The 17,187-nt window shown below is 38.5% G+C and overlaps 1 protein-coding gene across 2 annotated transcripts in view; it reads left to right on the top strand.

The window, feature by feature from the left end:
- Positions 1-5,973, top strand: part of endov (endonuclease V) — a 56,786-nt gene extending 50,813 nt beyond the window's left edge. Inside the window, exon 9 of one of the 2 annotated variants that reach the window (XM_015375795.1) lies at positions 5,955-5,973. The gene's annotated coding sequence lies outside the window, so the exon portion shown is untranslated. Of the gene's footprint in view, positions 1-560; positions 1,754-5,954 lie in introns of those variants that run through there. The other variant, XM_015375793.1, reaches the window with a different exon arrangement.
- Positions 5,974-17,187: the final 11,214 nt, after the last annotated feature.

Genomic DNA, 17,187 nt, shown 5'->3' with positions numbered 1-17,187 from the left:
GGCCAACAGCTTCCAGCTGGGTAACTATGGCTGCAAAGATAAAGACTGGGTGGTGAGGAAGGGTTTTCTCAGGGGACCAATAGCGTCACAAGAATACGTCTCCTTTGGAGATGTTGCAAATGTTAGCTGCAAGATTAAACTGAATTCCTGTTTATTATATTGATTTCATTTACTGCTAGGCCCAACACAGTCTAATCCAATTTTAGTTTTAATTTTAGTCATAATTCAGATTATTAGAATTGGATTTAGAAGATCATAATGTGCAAAAAAGTCACAACTAAATGCAAATGTATGAATGTTAAGGATGTAGGTCCCAGAGGTAAAAGGTCTCCATCATCTCATTCATATTGAATGCAGTGGGTAGCCTACTCATACTCCATTCCCACTGATGCTTCTCCTCCAAGTTTCTGTCATAAATATTTGCCCAAAATGTCAACTTCCATAAAATTTGTTGTTGCTGTCGTTTTGAATCATGAAGTTTGAACATGCTCTGCCTCTGAGTTTGACTTGCAGCCTGTCACCAGATGTTGCTCATAATTTTCTCTCTCTTCAAAATTAAGTCACAGGGTTTGCTTCGAGAGGATGCATCACCTGAGGGCTGCCTTGGCACAGAGGAACTTGCTCCGTCACCGTGGCATGTCTTCATCAGTCAGGACACAGTCTGCGTCACAGAGAGCTGGCCTCACACACGATACTGAAACCTCTCATGCACTCCAAGTTCTTTTTTTTTGTATCTAGGACGACCCTTTAGCTGTCCCTTTGCTTTAATCTGATATTTCAAAGAGCTGATCAGACATGTCCTCATCATCATCATCTCATGCATAAACCAACTCAAGAATGCTGAATCTTTTTCATCACCTCAGAGATTTTAAAAGCAGAAATGTTGGAACTCAACATTAGTCAGGCTTATTAAGTAAATTCAGCTGTTTTATATAACTGCGTTACGTGTATGGATTCTGATTAGATTTTTACTGTGGTGATAACAACTGTAGCCCCTGTTTTGTCTTTAAATATGCTGTTTTGTGAACAGATACAACATGCTACAACATACTTGTGACCCTTAAATGCAACTTTTTCTGAATGAGCCTTGGAGACTGTTTTTTTTTCTTTTTTTTAACCTTTCTTACATCCAAATCATAGGGTTTTCAACATTTTGTCTCCGCACTGAACACATTTAACCAAATTACACCCTAAATCGCAGGGTGGCCTCCTGTACATACATTGTCAGTAGAAACTATGTTAACTGTAATAGAGAAGATACAGTTTTAAACTTGCTAGCTGTAAATAAGGACTTTTTGGGATGTTTAAGAAATAGAGGACAAGAGTAGTAATATGCAAATAATAAAAAAAGTATATTTTTGTCAAATATTTATGACTGGAGAAAGAAGGGCTCTTTGTATTTTTGTGGCATTCTTTACAGTAGGATTTCTTGGTGTAAAATAATCTCAATATAAAAATATTTGATGTAAAACTGAGCATTTTCTTCTGTGAGTTTCATGGTGGTAAGATGAACCTTAGTCTTCATCCAGCCTGATTTGGCAGTTTGCCGAATGTCAAGCATTGCACTGATTACAGATAACTCCCACTAATCTTTCTCTGTTAAATGGCATGTTGTTTTCTTTTGTTTAGTTTTCCATTTTGAAGAGTTTCTCAAATATATTATCTTCTGTGTCACACCACAAAAGTTCAAAACTTTTTTTTTTCCCAAGAAAAAGTTTCTCAAAAATCTGAACAATTTACAGAAGTCAACCTAATTGTTAAATTGAATCACTCAGCTTGGGACTTGTGTTTTTTAAAAAAAAAAAAAAAAAAAAAACATTTGGAGGATTTTTTTTTGCAACTAGGTAAATGTGCTCCATGGTGGAGATTTTTCTACCTTATTTGAATTTTGTAACTATGCTGCTGCTGCCAATACATTCATCATAATTTTTTTAAATAACTATAAAATACCAGATGCAAATAAATATTCTCAATATTAATATAAACTCTTCTAAATGTTTTTAATTTGCATGTCAAAGTCTTAAAAACAACTAATTTCTTGTCTACCTCATGTCTGAACCTGTGTAAGTTCATCTGCATAAAAAAGCTCTGCAGCACCTCTGATTATATTAGAAAAAAAGAACCTTGGCCTTTTGTCTTCACCTCAAATAAACACACACGCTTGAGGATCATAAAGGCCAGCCTTCGCAGGGCACTTCCGAGATCTCTCCTCTCACACACACATTGACCCGGTTCACCATGATTCATCTTCTTGGCAGCGTAAAGTGTAAAAGAGATTATTACCAGTGAAGGGCTGGAGATCTACTGCTCTCCCTCCTGCCCTGCAGAGGAAATGGGAAAATATTGCTAATGTTTACATCCCTGTGAGTGTGCGTGCACGGGTTAATGTTATGGGCACTTGACGATGCTTGAAGCCTGACCAGCATGGCAAATCAACCTGGAAGCTAGTTCAGCATCAAGAATTGTGCTGACTTCAGGGAGTTTGGTGTATATGTCTTTCTCTAGAACATGGTGATATGTTTGGGATGGGAGGGGCTGGGGGTCATAGGTTTGTCATCTAATGGAAATTTATTTATGTATATTAAGAAGTCCAGATGCTGGTTCTTGTTAGACCCTAAAACAGGATTTTTGTTTAGTGTCTCTTTGAATATCACACATTACTGGCCACGTGTTTACACATTTCATTGAGGGGGGAGTGGTGGCCTAGTGGGAAGGACATTGTGCTTAGATCCCAGAGGTTCTGAGTTCAAGCCCCACTCCCACAGACTGCCGCTCTGGGTCCCTGAGCAAAGACCTTTAACCACCGAAGTGCTCCCTTGGCACTGCACAATGGCAGCCCACTGCTGCCCAAAGGTATGGGTTAAATCCAGAGAGTAAATTTTGTTGCTTTGTACTTGTGACAGTGAAATGACAATAAAGTTGAATTCTATTTTACTCTACATTATATAATGAGTGGTCTTTAACCAGACCAATAAAATCTCAGTTTCTCATGGAATGTGAATAAGTTATCATTTTCATTAATTTCTAATAAGTTCTAGGTACAGTATATAAAGAATCTGAAGTTTCACTTCTTCTCAGGTTAATAAAAATAAATAAGATCAATAAATAAGAAGACATTGCCTTTTCAAACCATTTTGGATATTACGGAATACTCTTTAAGTTTCTTTTTAGTACATTAGACAGTGTTCCTAAAGGCTGATTTATACTTTGAAACTAGGTCGTCTGCGTATGTGTCGTAGTGAACAAAAAGACGTCCCTGCCCCCTCAGCAGACACTCTGCTGCACCTTTCCCAAATTGTAGGTGACCGCAGACAGGAGGCCAGCTTGTTTTGTTTGTATTACCTCCATTGTGGAAAACAACTCGTGAAGTTGGACCACCTAGAAGAGCAAGGTGCGCGAGAACGCTGGGACCCTTTTTCCACCTGGATCCCAGCACTTTTTTGCCGTCATGTCCCTCCGTTGTCGGACAAACTTTCCCCGACTTCCTTACCATCTCGGCCGTATCTAGACCCACAGCGCCTACAGCGTCAAGCATCGAGTTTGATTCATGTATGTTGCAGGTTAGGCCTGTCTAAGTTCCCACTCATTTAGGTCATGGCAACCAGAATGTAGGGAAAATTGGAGGCAGCTGGACTTTTTTCTGTTTTTTCTGAAGACGTTTCAGTACCTATCTATGAGTCTCTTTCAGTGTTGTCGCCTTGCATCAGAGCATGTTTTTAAACAGCATGGAAGTCTGTCCTTCTTTGCACATTCTAACTTAGATACAAATCAATGACCAACCCAGTGTCCGCCAAGGTTGTTGGGGTCTCTTAGTTGTGTATGGGGTATGTGTTAGGCCAAGGATGGGAAACTTAATTTCTTCTTGTGCAACAGTCCTGATGCCTTTGCATACATCCATGCTCCAACACCTGAAACAAAAGGCAAAATTACCTCCTTGGCATGTCGGTTAGTTTAGCAGGGGCGTGGCCATTAACGATTCATTTGGTTAGTGGCAACCCTTCTTAAACTTTCCACAGGTGTGTTGAAGAAGGGTTGCATGCTAACGCAGTAGGATGGTGGCACTCGAGGATCAACATTGCCTATCCTGTTTTAGACCTTTTGAGTCAAACTGAATTCATCATGGTTAAGTACATATAAAAATATTTTAAAAAGTATTAATACACACATACATTGCCTTATTGTTAGTATATTATGTGGCATATAATGAAATATTTGTCTCTTTAAAAGAGATCCTAACATTCATATTAAAAGTTCCTCAACCTTCCCTCATTTCTCATTTTCACCACACAATCACAAAAACAAGCCCCACTATAACTCCTCCATCGGTTGTTTGTTCAGTCCAAAACAAAAAGTGGTCCATTTAGGCTATTTTCTAATACATATAACTATCTTATTGCTATATGGGGTAATGTGACAGCAACCTTATTTTGCTGTCAAAAACTACTAAATAACTGCAACACAGTAAAGTTAAGGCTGGGACAGATACACCGGCTAGTTGCACATATTCTAATATTTCTATAGCCAGTTCAGATGGATTTTGCTCATAAGGGGCTTAAGAATGCTACAACATTCAAATTTCATATAATTGAGTTTCTATTAAAGTACAGATAACATAGTTAAAACAAATACTCAAGCATGGAATTGAAAGACATCTGTTCTCAGCAACACTTACCTGTCTAATGGTCTGACAGAAAATTGTAGCCCTGCTGATCCTTTCTGCATCTCTCCCATCTGTCAAATTTTAATGCCAGATGCAGTCTTGATTAAATCCCTCAATTACACAATTAGGATTAGTTTGATTTGTAAATGTTGACAGTTTGGGCTACAGCTTTGAAATTATACTCATAGAGACAGGCATGATTTGGACTTACTGTAATGTGCTTGTTTTTTGCACTGTTGATTATTATGAGGGCTATGGTAAATCGAACCAAAATTCCTCATTAAAGATGACTCTGATATAAAGTGAAGCCGGGGGCCTTATAGTTAAGTCTAACCTGAAGGGAAAAGCAAACATTAAGCTGGATCCTTACAAGACAGAAAAAACCATGCATGAGCCAGTGGATGTCAACCTGTGGATTGCATGAACATACAGCATGTCAAAGCTTCTGCATTTATAAAAGCTATGGACAAAGTTGCATAAGTCACAGGAGCAGCATGTAAGTAGTCTAAAGAAGGCAACATATAAAACTAAAGCCATTAATTTTATAGTATGCAGGAATGGTGTATCAGCAGAACTGAAACATTAAGGTCCGTTCCAACATGAAGAGAGTCTAAACACGCTGTGCATGCTAACTACCATTTGGCTTTGCATAACAATATTTGTTTGCAGTTGGTCTAACAAAGACTGATCCGTTAGGATTCCCAGATGTTAGAAACTTGTTTGTTGAATTTCTCTGATTTTCTGCCCCAAAGATCCAAATATATTCACGGAACAGTTTACAGATGCAGCTGGTGATTAGTTGGCTGATGAGAGTATTTTGTAGAAACATATCCGGCCACTGCCCAGGTGGATGAAAATGAGGATAAATTATGAGTTTGAGTCTGTTGGAAGGAAAAAAATCTTTGTGTGTCTGCTAAAAAGCTTAAACTGTAGAGATATTTTTGAGGTAGATATTAAAGTTCTGTTACAGACCAGATGTAATCAAATAGAACATTTAAGAGAGGAAATGTGGTGTCTGATAAATAAGTGTGCAAAAGTGATTAGTGATTAGATTCTATCCACTAACCAGTTTTTACCATAGAGATACATTTTATATGCTATTATAATCTTATATTCATATATTATATTAAGCTTTGGAATTAGAGTTTTATATTAAAAAACGTTTAGTTTATTTCTCTATATCTCTTGACAGGAATGTATTTTTACTGGAGATCACAATCAAGGATTTATTTGAGGTAAAAAATAAAAATTAAACTGATGACTTCAATGTTTTCTTATTTTTCTGTTATTTCAGTGATTCCATCTTTTCTCTTCTTGATCTGCCCCTCTGAGCTTCTACTTAAGCCTCAGTACCTGCAGTAGCTGCTGTTCTGCTGACCTAAGGGACTGAGGAGGCAAGTAGGGGTGAAGAAGCTTTGAGAGGTAAGATGGGCCAAGGTCATTTAGGCACTTACAAAGATAAAAATTTTAAAATCAACTCTATAATGCACAGGCAGCAAATGGAGTGAGGCCAGGAAAGGAGTGATATGATCATATTTTGGAACATGGACGAACATTTCAGAAGTGGGGGTGGGGGGGTGCAAAAATTTTCAAATATATTTTTATCAGTTCAGAACGATTTCTAGTAGATCCTCTGTGATAGCATCCCTGCTATCCCTTTCCTGACAAAATATATGGGTGCATGGCGAGCAACTGGACAATTCGGGGTGTAACAATCCATGTACATCAAAAACACATAGCTTTACAATAATGTGCTTGGATATATAAAATCACATTCATAGATTGTATTTTTTCCTTTTATGATTATCATAATATATAACAATAGTACATATTATTTATCAGCACTTTTAATTAAAATCAAATACACTTAACAAGGTTATTGAAAGCTTTATTATTCTGAGGGGGATCTTGAAGTGTAGATGCTGCTTTATGAAGCCAGTGTTGTAGGAGTTGTGTTACAGGGTTCTTTGAATATAACTTATCCTTTGACTTTTAAAGAAGTCTCTTTTGTCTCTGTTTCTCAGACATCCTGGCTGAGGGTCTAATAACGAAACACACAAACACACGCTCACACATGAGACCAATTCAATGATTTGTGTAATTTAAAACATCTGAGATTACATAACTCCTGGATAATGTGACCAAAGTGAAGAAAAATGGCCAATTTAAAGTACCAGATTCCCCTTACCTTTTATTTGCTGATTCACATTATTATCCAAGACCGTGAGTACATGGAGACATAGGACTTCAGCAGTGCTGTGACCATCTAATCACAGACCCGATTCAGTGGCTCATCAGATGTTTGTAAAGTGACCTTCTCAGGAGTGACAGCAGTGACGGCCAATCACTCAAGAAAAGATGGAGGGCCAATCAGGAGCTTGTGGGTGGACTAAATGGACGAGCAGCTACGTTTTGCCACATCTCTAAAAAACTGACACAAACAACATAGAGTTTGTTACAGTAATCCAATCGAGATGAAATAAAACCATGGGTAACTGTTTCAAAGTGCTGCAGGCTTTTAGTTTTGCCAATTGCCTTAACTTATAAAAGCAAGTTCTGGCAATTGCTCAAACTTGCTTTCCCAAATTAAAATCACTGTCCATGTTAAAACCGAAAATGACGGTCGATTTAAATTATGGTGTCAGGGATCCTAGGTCTGTATTAGTGGAGTGACATGGGTCATTTGGCCCAAACACTTTCAACTCCGTTTTTCCTATCATTCAAATTTAAAAAGTTAAGGGCCAGCCAGGCTTTAGTGTCGTCTAAACAGTTCAGTAAAGACTTAATGGAAAAACCAACTCTCCGCTTTAGGGGTAAATAGAGTTGGCAGACATCAGCATAAAAGAGGGAATTGATCCCATGTCTTCTCAGTATGGAACCAAGTGGCAGCAAATACAGAAATGAACAGGGGCCCTAAAACTGAGCCTTGTGAGACCCCGTAGAATAGAGAAGCACTAGATGATCCGGCATTGCCAATTTTGACACATAAGGAGCGGTTGGTCTGATATTTGACCTCAGCTGCTGGTGACCTTTTACAGCTCCAACATCGAGAGCCTGTTGACCTACGCTGTAACAGTGTGGCACTCCAGCTGCACAGAGGCCGACATTAAGCGACTGCAGAGGGTGACAAACACTGCACAAAAAATCATTGGCTGCGCTCTGCCCTCTTTGACTGCCATCTGCCACTCCCGTTGTCTCAGTAGGGCCAGAAACATCCTGAGGGATACCACCCACCCCGGCATCCATCTCTTCAACCTGTTGCCCTCAGGCAGGTGCTTCAGGTCAATACGGACCAGAACAAACAGACTCAGGGATAGCTTCTTTCCTAAAGCTGTCACCATACTCAACCTACAGTACGTTCAGACTTGCATTAATGTATTGTATACAGTATGTATGTGTTATTTATGTGTGCACTTTTGCGGAGCTGCTCTCCAAATCTAATTGTATTGTGTATAATGACAATAAAGGCTTTCAACTTCAACTTCATAAGGTTACATTTTTAAATAAATAACCCACTCTTGAAAAGTTAGGTTTACAGAAATGATTTACCTTACCAATATGTGTCTTCTGGGGAGGGATGGATGGATGGATGGATGGATGGATGGATGGATGGATGGATGGATGGATGGATGGATGGATGGANATGGATGGATGGATGGATGGATGGATGGATGGATGGATGGATGGATGGATGGATGGATGGATGGATGGATGGATGGATGGATGGAGGACTCAATTCAAATACATACTTATAATGTATGTATATGCATACAAATACTATATACATAATAACTCGTAATAACTGCCTACTTATCTGTCTTTAATTTTCTAATTTAAGCCAGCAGTGGTATCTAACGTTATCCCCCACAATATTATATGCGGCCATAATCCCTTCGTACCTCCTCAACTCCCCTAACTGGGATCATCTCTGGATGATCTGGTAGACGGAGGGACATCGACGCTGGAGGTTGTTTGGCTTTTCAAAGTAAATAAAGCACTGTGACACACTCCATGTTTGCCCTGTTGAGTAGAAATCCACAGCCAGCACATATTGGAGCCTTTCACGTGCCTTGCCAATTTGCTCGTTGAGCTAATAGCTGTTGCTGGATTCATGTTCGATTTGAATGCACCTTTGTAGCAGAAATGGGAGGACCAGTGTCATACTGAAACCTATTGATTCAGAATTTGATGTCCCTTAAGTTCATATTTGAGTCAAGGCAGGTGAGGAAATTCATTAGGCAATATATCCTACATTCTGTGAATGCCTTGGTTTTATCTATTTCAAGTTATGTCATTGAAACTTTTATCAAAATGTATGTATAAAGTAAGAAAACGTATTTTTTTATAATTGTATCTCTACTGTGGTATGTTTTTGTACTCAAACTTGGCCTGTTTGGATAAGAAAATATTAACCATCTGCAAAAACAAAGTTCAATCTTAGAGGTGCTTCAGTTCAGAGTGCATATCTTCAAAACAGCCTCTGCCAGGACACTTTGGACCAGCATCTTTGTACTTCTCTGCCAGTTGTTTACCCTGAGTTTTTATTTCATTTCAGAGGTAACCCATAGCAACAGCATCAATAATTTGGAACTCAGATTTCCGCTTCCTTCATCCTTCAAAGACCTGGAGGCTTTCCTTTCAGAAGGATGATAAAATATTGCTTGACACAAAGCTGCTGGTGTGTCTGGAAGCGCAGCAAGAAGGGCCAAAGCAAAGAAACACAAAGACACTGTGCTGAACATAACAGATTTTTCATTTTTTACTCTTTATTGCTGTGCTTCATTGGGACATTGACATTTGTGTGTTTGGCTTTGCATCTATTTCGAACATGTTGATAGGACATATATTGGTGCATTTTTGTGATTCTGCATCCATCTAATTATAAATGATCCATAATAGCTTATTAAAGTAGAAGCACTCAACTCTAATTGTGTTAGTCATAAACTATCAAAGCTTTTCTTGAAAGATGTTGGCTCCCGCTCATTTCTCTTTCATCAACCATAACCTTTTGATAGACAACAGAGTCAATGTCAAAATGTATCACAGCAGGAAAGAGTTACCATTAAAGAGAAGGGAACACTGAATGATGTTGATTGCTGTCTATTAAAAGAGGCTTGTAAGGAAGTAATATTTTCAGGAGGACATAAGAGCCTTTTATTTTACTGTATATTAGAGTACATCGCAGTATGTTCATTGTATTCTATCAGATCAGATACAGAGCCACATAACTTACTGCATTTCTTCAGGTCAATTAAATAGGTTTGAAAGTGACGTTATAAAATAGTCACTTTAAAACATTATTACATAAAGTTTTAAAATTTGATTTATACTCTGGTTTGTCCGTTTACAACTACTGTAGCAAGCAATTTGCTTAAGTCGTAGGCCAACATTTATATGTTTTTTTTTTATGACTTATTAATAGTATGTATTTTACGTGGATGAATTTAATTTAGTTTTACACAAAAGTACAGGAAAAACTTACTCTCCTGCAGTGTTTCCCTTTAACACCAACGTTTTTGGCGGTGTATTCACACCGGCCACATTTAGTTTGCTTTAAGAGAGTCAATTTCTGCTGATTGATCCATACCGTTTATCGGTGTTTATGAAGGACAGGAATTGGTCCAGACCAAACAATCAGACTGAAAGCCCCTTTTTGAGGGGCAGTCACAAAATGAAAAATAAAATGTCCTAAAACCTACATTGAATTAGGTGATTTAGAGACAATCGCTTTGCAGCTGTAATAAAAGTATAAATTTTTAATTATGTCAATAATTTGAATATCTTAGAAGACGGTGCAAGTGATTCAAGAACATGTTGACTGCAGTTCCCACAGAAAATTTATTTGAGGATATATAGTGTCAAATTTAATTTTCGGTATAAAAGGTTAACTATGAAATGTGATCAGTCGCACTGGAACCAATATTGTGTGGTCAATTTGTTGTTTGTATTTTATTTTGACTTGAACAGTAACACTACTAGTGCTGTTGTCATATTTTGTATATTGTTCAAGATGTTTGTTTAAACTGCTAACATTTTAATAAATATATTTGGGGGAAAAAAAAGCATAAATATGCAAAACAGAGGTGCACTCTTAAAGTGAACTAACGTCTGGCTAGCTGAATGGGTAAGTCACCAGAGCTGCCAGTGTGGGTTCTTAGGCAAGACCCTTCATGCTAATGTCTGCTTTGGGGAGTGGCGGTTAGGGCGTTAGGAATCCTGAGGTTCTGAATTCAAGCCCCACTCACATAGACTGCCACTCTGGGTACCTGAGCAAAGAACCTTTACCCCCACACTGCTCCCCGGCTCCGCACCGTGGCAGCCCACTGCTCCCCAAGGGGATGGGTTAAATGCAGAGAGTTCATTTTGTACCTCTGTACTTGTGGTTGGCTTCATTGGGAGTTAGAATTCTCTTGCAAAAAAGACAATTTTAATACAAGCCAGTCTTGACGAAAATGAAAATAGAGATTTTTCTTGTGTGAACAGAGCAGGGTTTAACTCACCAGAATATCAGATGAGAAAGCCAGGCAATTTAGTTTCACTTTTACTCATCATGCAATGAAAGCATTATTGTTGGATTGGCAAAATATGGCTGAAAGTCAAATGCAAAATTAGTCATACCCATGTTAGATTTTTATTTCAAGTTATTTCTACCCAACTAAAATTTTTTTGATGAGGAATTATTTAGGGGTCCGTTTCTATAAGCATGTTTAACAAACTCAGATTTAAATCCTCAACTCTATATTGATCTAGCCTAAGGTTGGAAACTGATTTGTTTGTCTTTTTAGTAAGTTAGTTAAATCAACTCTAATTAGGTTCATTTAGACTTGAGCATGTGCGTAACAAGTATGAAAAGCAATTATCAGTGGAGCCCCGATTCGATGAGTCACTATGGCAACAGACAACAGGAAGTGCCAATTTTACCCCACTGGAACTGCAGATTTTAATGCAGATAAATAAAATAAAATAAAAAAAACAGAGAAATTGCAAAGGAAAAATTTGTTGCACGAGTTAATGTGTACTGTATGTTTTTTTGGCAGCCAGTTTTAACATTTATTAAAAGCACTCTCTACTGTTTTGTTTCATTTGTAGATAACTAAAACAGGATACTTTCTGGTCAAAATCCCTGTCCTTGTTGGAACTGTAATAACTGTTTTTCTAAATTGTTTGCTGCAGAAACTGAAGAAAGTTAAAAAAAAAAAAAAAAACTAAATTGTACTCGTAAGAATCAAGTTCTATATACCTAGAGATTTATCAATTTGACTCAAAATGTATTTATGATATCTGAAATACATTTTTTCATAATAATACAAATGCTTACCACTAACAATAGGGATATGGGGATCTGAAATTTATTTCTAGACATCCGGAATTTTCAAGATGTGAAGAATGTCATTTTGTTTGAAATGGTCCTTTTGACAAGGAAAATTATCTGGCAGCAGGTGAAGATGGAGAAGAAAAATGTTCTAATAGATTCCTCCTCAGTTTGATTCTGTCTTCCATTACGCAGTAGATAATAAGTGGCTGTTTGTAGCCGCTTTGGATGTTATCATCCCAATAAATGGTCGCTTTTAGCAGTTATCAGTCCATTGGATTGGCTTCAGATTGTGCCAGTAGGCTCATATCAGCTCAGTAGCCCAGTCTTTGTTCTGTCTCCCATATATGCTCCTCATGTGCATATCCTCAGTGCTGTTTTCTCTTCTTTACCTTACTCCTTATGTGTGTATCTCCCTGGCATCTCCTGTTTTTTTGGTTTCCTGTTTATTATTTTTGGATTTATGCTTGTTTTGCTGTTTGTTTCTAAATTAAATCTGCAAGAACTCATCTTTGCCTCCACATCTCTGCATTTGGGTCCTCAACCAACCTCCACCCTACCTTGACACATTAACTAGAACATACTTATTCAAACAAAAGCCATTAGATGAAAAAGCATATCAGAGCAGTACCTATGCCAAAAAGGTGTTTTTCACTATGTGAGCGATTAATAGTAGAAATAATTGAGAGATTAATTTATTTCCAAATATATGTATATATGTTGTTAATCTGCCAGTGCAGTCATTTTAAGTGACTAGGAAACAACAACTGTCTCTAGCCTTCCTTTCTGTATAAGGGCCTCCATTTTGCTTGATAGTCAGTGACATAATTTAATAGGCAGAAACAGGATAAGTCCTGAAAGATTGTATTTAACTCTGCTTACTGTGTGTTTATCAGTTAAGAAAAGTTTAATCTGTGAGAACCCTTTTCTACTGAAACCCTTTTCTACCTGAAAAATTAAACGTACACCAGTTCTCTCTCTTAAGGCTATGTTTTTCTATCAGTGTTTGATTCATCATTACATTCTCAAACAATTTTGCAGGGAACTATATAGCCAACAGCAAAATAAATACAACTCCCATTAATCCTCTTATATGACCCAAAGTGTCCATATCTGTGATTTACGATGTAATGTTATGTTAACATTAAAGGCCTTCTAGCTGCTGTGGACACAATCAGTCTCCCTAGTTTGGTTTCTCTTTATTGTCAATCCTGGGTCAGCTTCTTGTTATGTTGGCTTTCTTCCCATTAGAGCTCTATGAGGTGGTCCTTTTATGGACCATTTAACATGTTGTCCGGAGCTGTGGTTGACTACAACACGATAGCAGCTCTCAGTCTTCCCATTCCTTTCCTCCCTTCCTTTAAATGCCTTTTTAGCACATGCTCAGATTGCATTTTCTCCCTATCGCCCTGCTGCTCACTGTTGCTCTCCTATAGTTTACTTGACAATGCTGATTGCTTCTGTAATGCACTGAAAACATCTTTGGTGGCCTTTCAAAGCAAAGTGCTTCATGTCATGTTACTACAGAGCCTAAATTAACTCGACTGAGCAGACATGCAGCGGTCGACACAATTAGAGACATTAATGGGTAGCTGTTCTTGGCCAACATTTGTAGCTTGGTATTTGTGCAATGCTATGTAAAAACACTGTGGGGTACCTACTAATTGTATAATGTGCTAATTTCTGTCAGGTGTTCTGCTCCATTATATTTTCTACTGTAATGTACAGAAACTTTGCAGATTTGATATCTGCTGTCTAGAACTAAAATCTGCCAATTTTCTTGGCTAAAGTTCCAACATTTTCAGAGTTGTAAAGTGGAAGAAGATGTCACTTTTCAGTTGTCAACATGTCTTTGTATTTATATCTCTGAGTTTTAACAAGAAGAGATTATGGAAGGCTATAAGCTTTGCCCATAGGTACATGATTCATCCTCTTTAAAGTCATTAAGAATCAGGTCCATCAATATATTTCAAGAGGAATTAATCTTTTCTCTCTCTGTTTTTATTTGACAATACTCTCATTTATCCTAACTTACCACTTCTAAAATTACCACTTATCCTAACTTACCACTGCTAGGATTACCACTGCTAAAATCTTTTCAGCAGTGGTAATCCTGCTTACATTATGATATTATGTTCATAATACATTTAATAAGATATTTATTTTGTTTGATTGCATAATGTTAACACATGCTTTATTAAAAAGGCCTTAAGCAACTACCCAAGGACTCATAGCCAGCAATTCCCTGCATTTACCAGTAGCATCCATACAAAATACTAATTTGAATATTGTAATATATACAGTATATGGCAAGAGATGCGATCATGGAAAAAATATCCTTTTTAATTTTCACTAAGTGGTTGATTAAAAGTTTCCATCTGCAAAAGACTTTGAAAATTGGAGAGGCCAATTTCAGATTTTCCAAAAATAATTCCTACTTTTTGAATATAAGCTTAACACTGTCTCAGAGCTCCACTAACGCCTTAGTTGAAATAAAATGATTCCTTTTAAATCCCAGGATTGAAATGTCTGGGATTCTTTTTTAACCCTGTCAATAAAATCCCAGGGAATTTAAATGCTTTCTGTTTAGAAAGGCTGTGGAATATTTCTTTGTATTGGTTTAGTGCCATTTACAAAAGCTGTGCAGAATAAAGAACTGCACATACAGTGTCTGTTTTCTTAAATTTATATTTGATGTCAACTTTATCTGTAATAAATGTTCAGTATGAAGACGTAATGGCAAAAATAGGGGATTTGCATTTTTTATTTCAACAAACCTCTTAAAATCAACTCTCCTGGATGACGGAAATAATTTTTTGAATTATGTGTTGCTGCTGTATGAGTCCAACCACTAATGGTCCATTGAGATATTACTTCCGGCTTTATTTATTAGAAACATATACAGTTAATTTACTAACTTAAGCTGAGTTCCAAATTGATTTTTTTTTATTGTTTTATAAATCCATCAGTATTCTTGATTAAATGTAATCAAAGTGTGTCAACCTGCAAAAAATCGATTCAAAACATCAAAATGTCATATGTGTCACAATCTGCCCTGATAGCTGACCTTTCATTCACCTGCCTAAATCTGCCCGGCTCCTAATCATGACTCATCTTATCCACCCGCATCTGCTGCTTTATATTCGGCTCAGCCCAGCTATCGGGGCCAAATAATTGTTTGATGTAGGTTGTATGTTTGTTCTGTTAGTTTGAGTTAAGTCCAAGGTTTGTGTTCCCGTTCTCGGAGGCCAGTGAGTTGAGTGGTTGTCAGTGTTTGTCTTGTCTCATGATCGTGTCCTGGCTCCTAGGTGGAGACCAGTTTAAAGTTCTACAGATATCCTAGTACCATGTCTTGTCTTTGTTCCTCAGCTGGTGAGCCTGCTGTCTGCATCTGTGCATTTCTGTCTGAGCTTGTTGCTCAAATCATGGACCTCTGAAACTGCCTTCACGCTCTGTGGATTCCTGGAACCGTGGATCTGTCCGTTTCTGTGTGGATCGGAACCCCAGCCCGGGCTGCAAGCTCCTGGATTCCAGAACTGTTCCTGTCTGATCTGTATCCCTGACCTGGATCAGTCTCCTGCCTGCTCACTAAGGTTGCTGCACGGGGACATTCTTGGCCGTTCTGTGCAGCAGCTCATTTGGCAGTCCATCGGCTGGATCCTGCTTCCCTTGGCGAGGATAGACTGAACTGTTGAACCAGGAAAGAGACTTACATGGATAATCATCTCCTGTCGGTTGATCCTGGTCACTTACCTGTGTTTCTCCCTCCAGGGTGTCAGTGATTGGGTAGTACCCCGTAATCCCACTGAAGCCGCTGTGGCCAACAGATACACAGCTCCACGTCTGTTATGTTTTTGTGTAATAAACTTTTTGAACTTTCCAACTGTCTGTTTCACCATTAATACTGGGTCCATCTGTCCCGTTTCATGACAATATGATGAATATGTCAACAGTTGACACATGTAGACAGTCTCAAAGGGACTTTTACTGCCACTTTAAATTTACCTAAAGTTTCTACTTTACTTCTTTGGTGTATGTCAGAGATATTTGATAAACAGCTACTCTGGCAGAACTTTGCTCATATGAATCTTAGCTGAGTGGATCCTCTGAATGCTAAATGGCTGCTTTTTCTCACATTACCATCAGTGTTTAGGGGCCTAAACACTTTAAAATTAATGTTTAAAATTTAGTTTTTTTCTGAACAATTAGAAAATATTAAAGGGGTCATAGAATGATTATATAGGATATTTGGTTCTGCTACTTCAGTTCTCTGGATAGGGTGTGTAACATTGGTTAGGCTGAAAATGGCATATTTGCTGTTCCATGAGCCCTATTGCAAGCCTGGTTAAAAGCCGATGGGTGAAACAACGGGTTTTCGTCCTTTTATGGTATGCTCATGAATATTTAGATGAGCTGTGCACTGATTGGTTGGTTTACAACAAGCAAAGTTTCTGAGCAAAGACACATCATAGCAACAAGCATTCAGTCCCTGAAACATCGAAATTGTTGATATGGTAGGTTAACCAGACGTCCCCCTTTTCCCGCACATGTCTTACTTTTCATACCTAAAAAAAAGTCTGGGGGGAATTTCAGAATCGTCCAGGATTTTGGTCAACTACAGTGCAGCAGAACCGAGCCGTGAGCTCTGGGGCGCTGGTCCGGGAACTCCGGCGGACGGGAGCGGGGAGCCAGTGGGGGACGGTGTGACCGAACCCGGCCCGGTGACGGTAGCCTGGACACAGGTTGCCCTGTGCTTCCCCCTGCCTGCCTTACTGGCCCCCAGCCCCCCTCCTCCAGCCGAGGACGGGCAGCTCATGGCTCTCTGCTGTCAGCAGTCCAGCAGTCCACGCCTCATACACGCCCCGCCAGGGCTTGAAAAAAGTACAGGCCAGAACCAAATAAGGCAACATCCCCGAGTTTACGTCAGCTCAGGACTTCGTGTGAATTTTCCCGTTTTATGGTGGAAGTTTAGAATTGAGAGATTTGCAGAAAGAGGAGGTGTTTATGGGGTTTGAACTTCTCTGTACGTTCATTTCACCCACTGAACTATGGTTATTCATCTATGACAATGTAAACTTGGTTTTGCATTCTATGACCCCTTTAAAAATCCTACATACTCTACTAAATCATTTGTACGTTCTCTCCTCTCTTATGCCAAGTTGCGGATGCTGCAGTTAAGGATCTGAAGAGAAAGAGCAGCAGTCCCTGAAGACCC

Source organism: Cyprinodon variegatus, unplaced genomic scaffold, assembly GCF_000732505.1.
Source record: "Cyprinodon variegatus isolate N-32 unplaced genomic scaffold, C_variegatus-1.0 Scaffold126, whole genome shotgun sequence".
NCBI lineage: Eukaryota > Metazoa > Chordata > Actinopteri > Cyprinodontiformes > Cyprinodontidae > Cyprinodon > Cyprinodon variegatus.
This window is presented reverse-complemented; position numbering and strand designations above follow the sequence as displayed.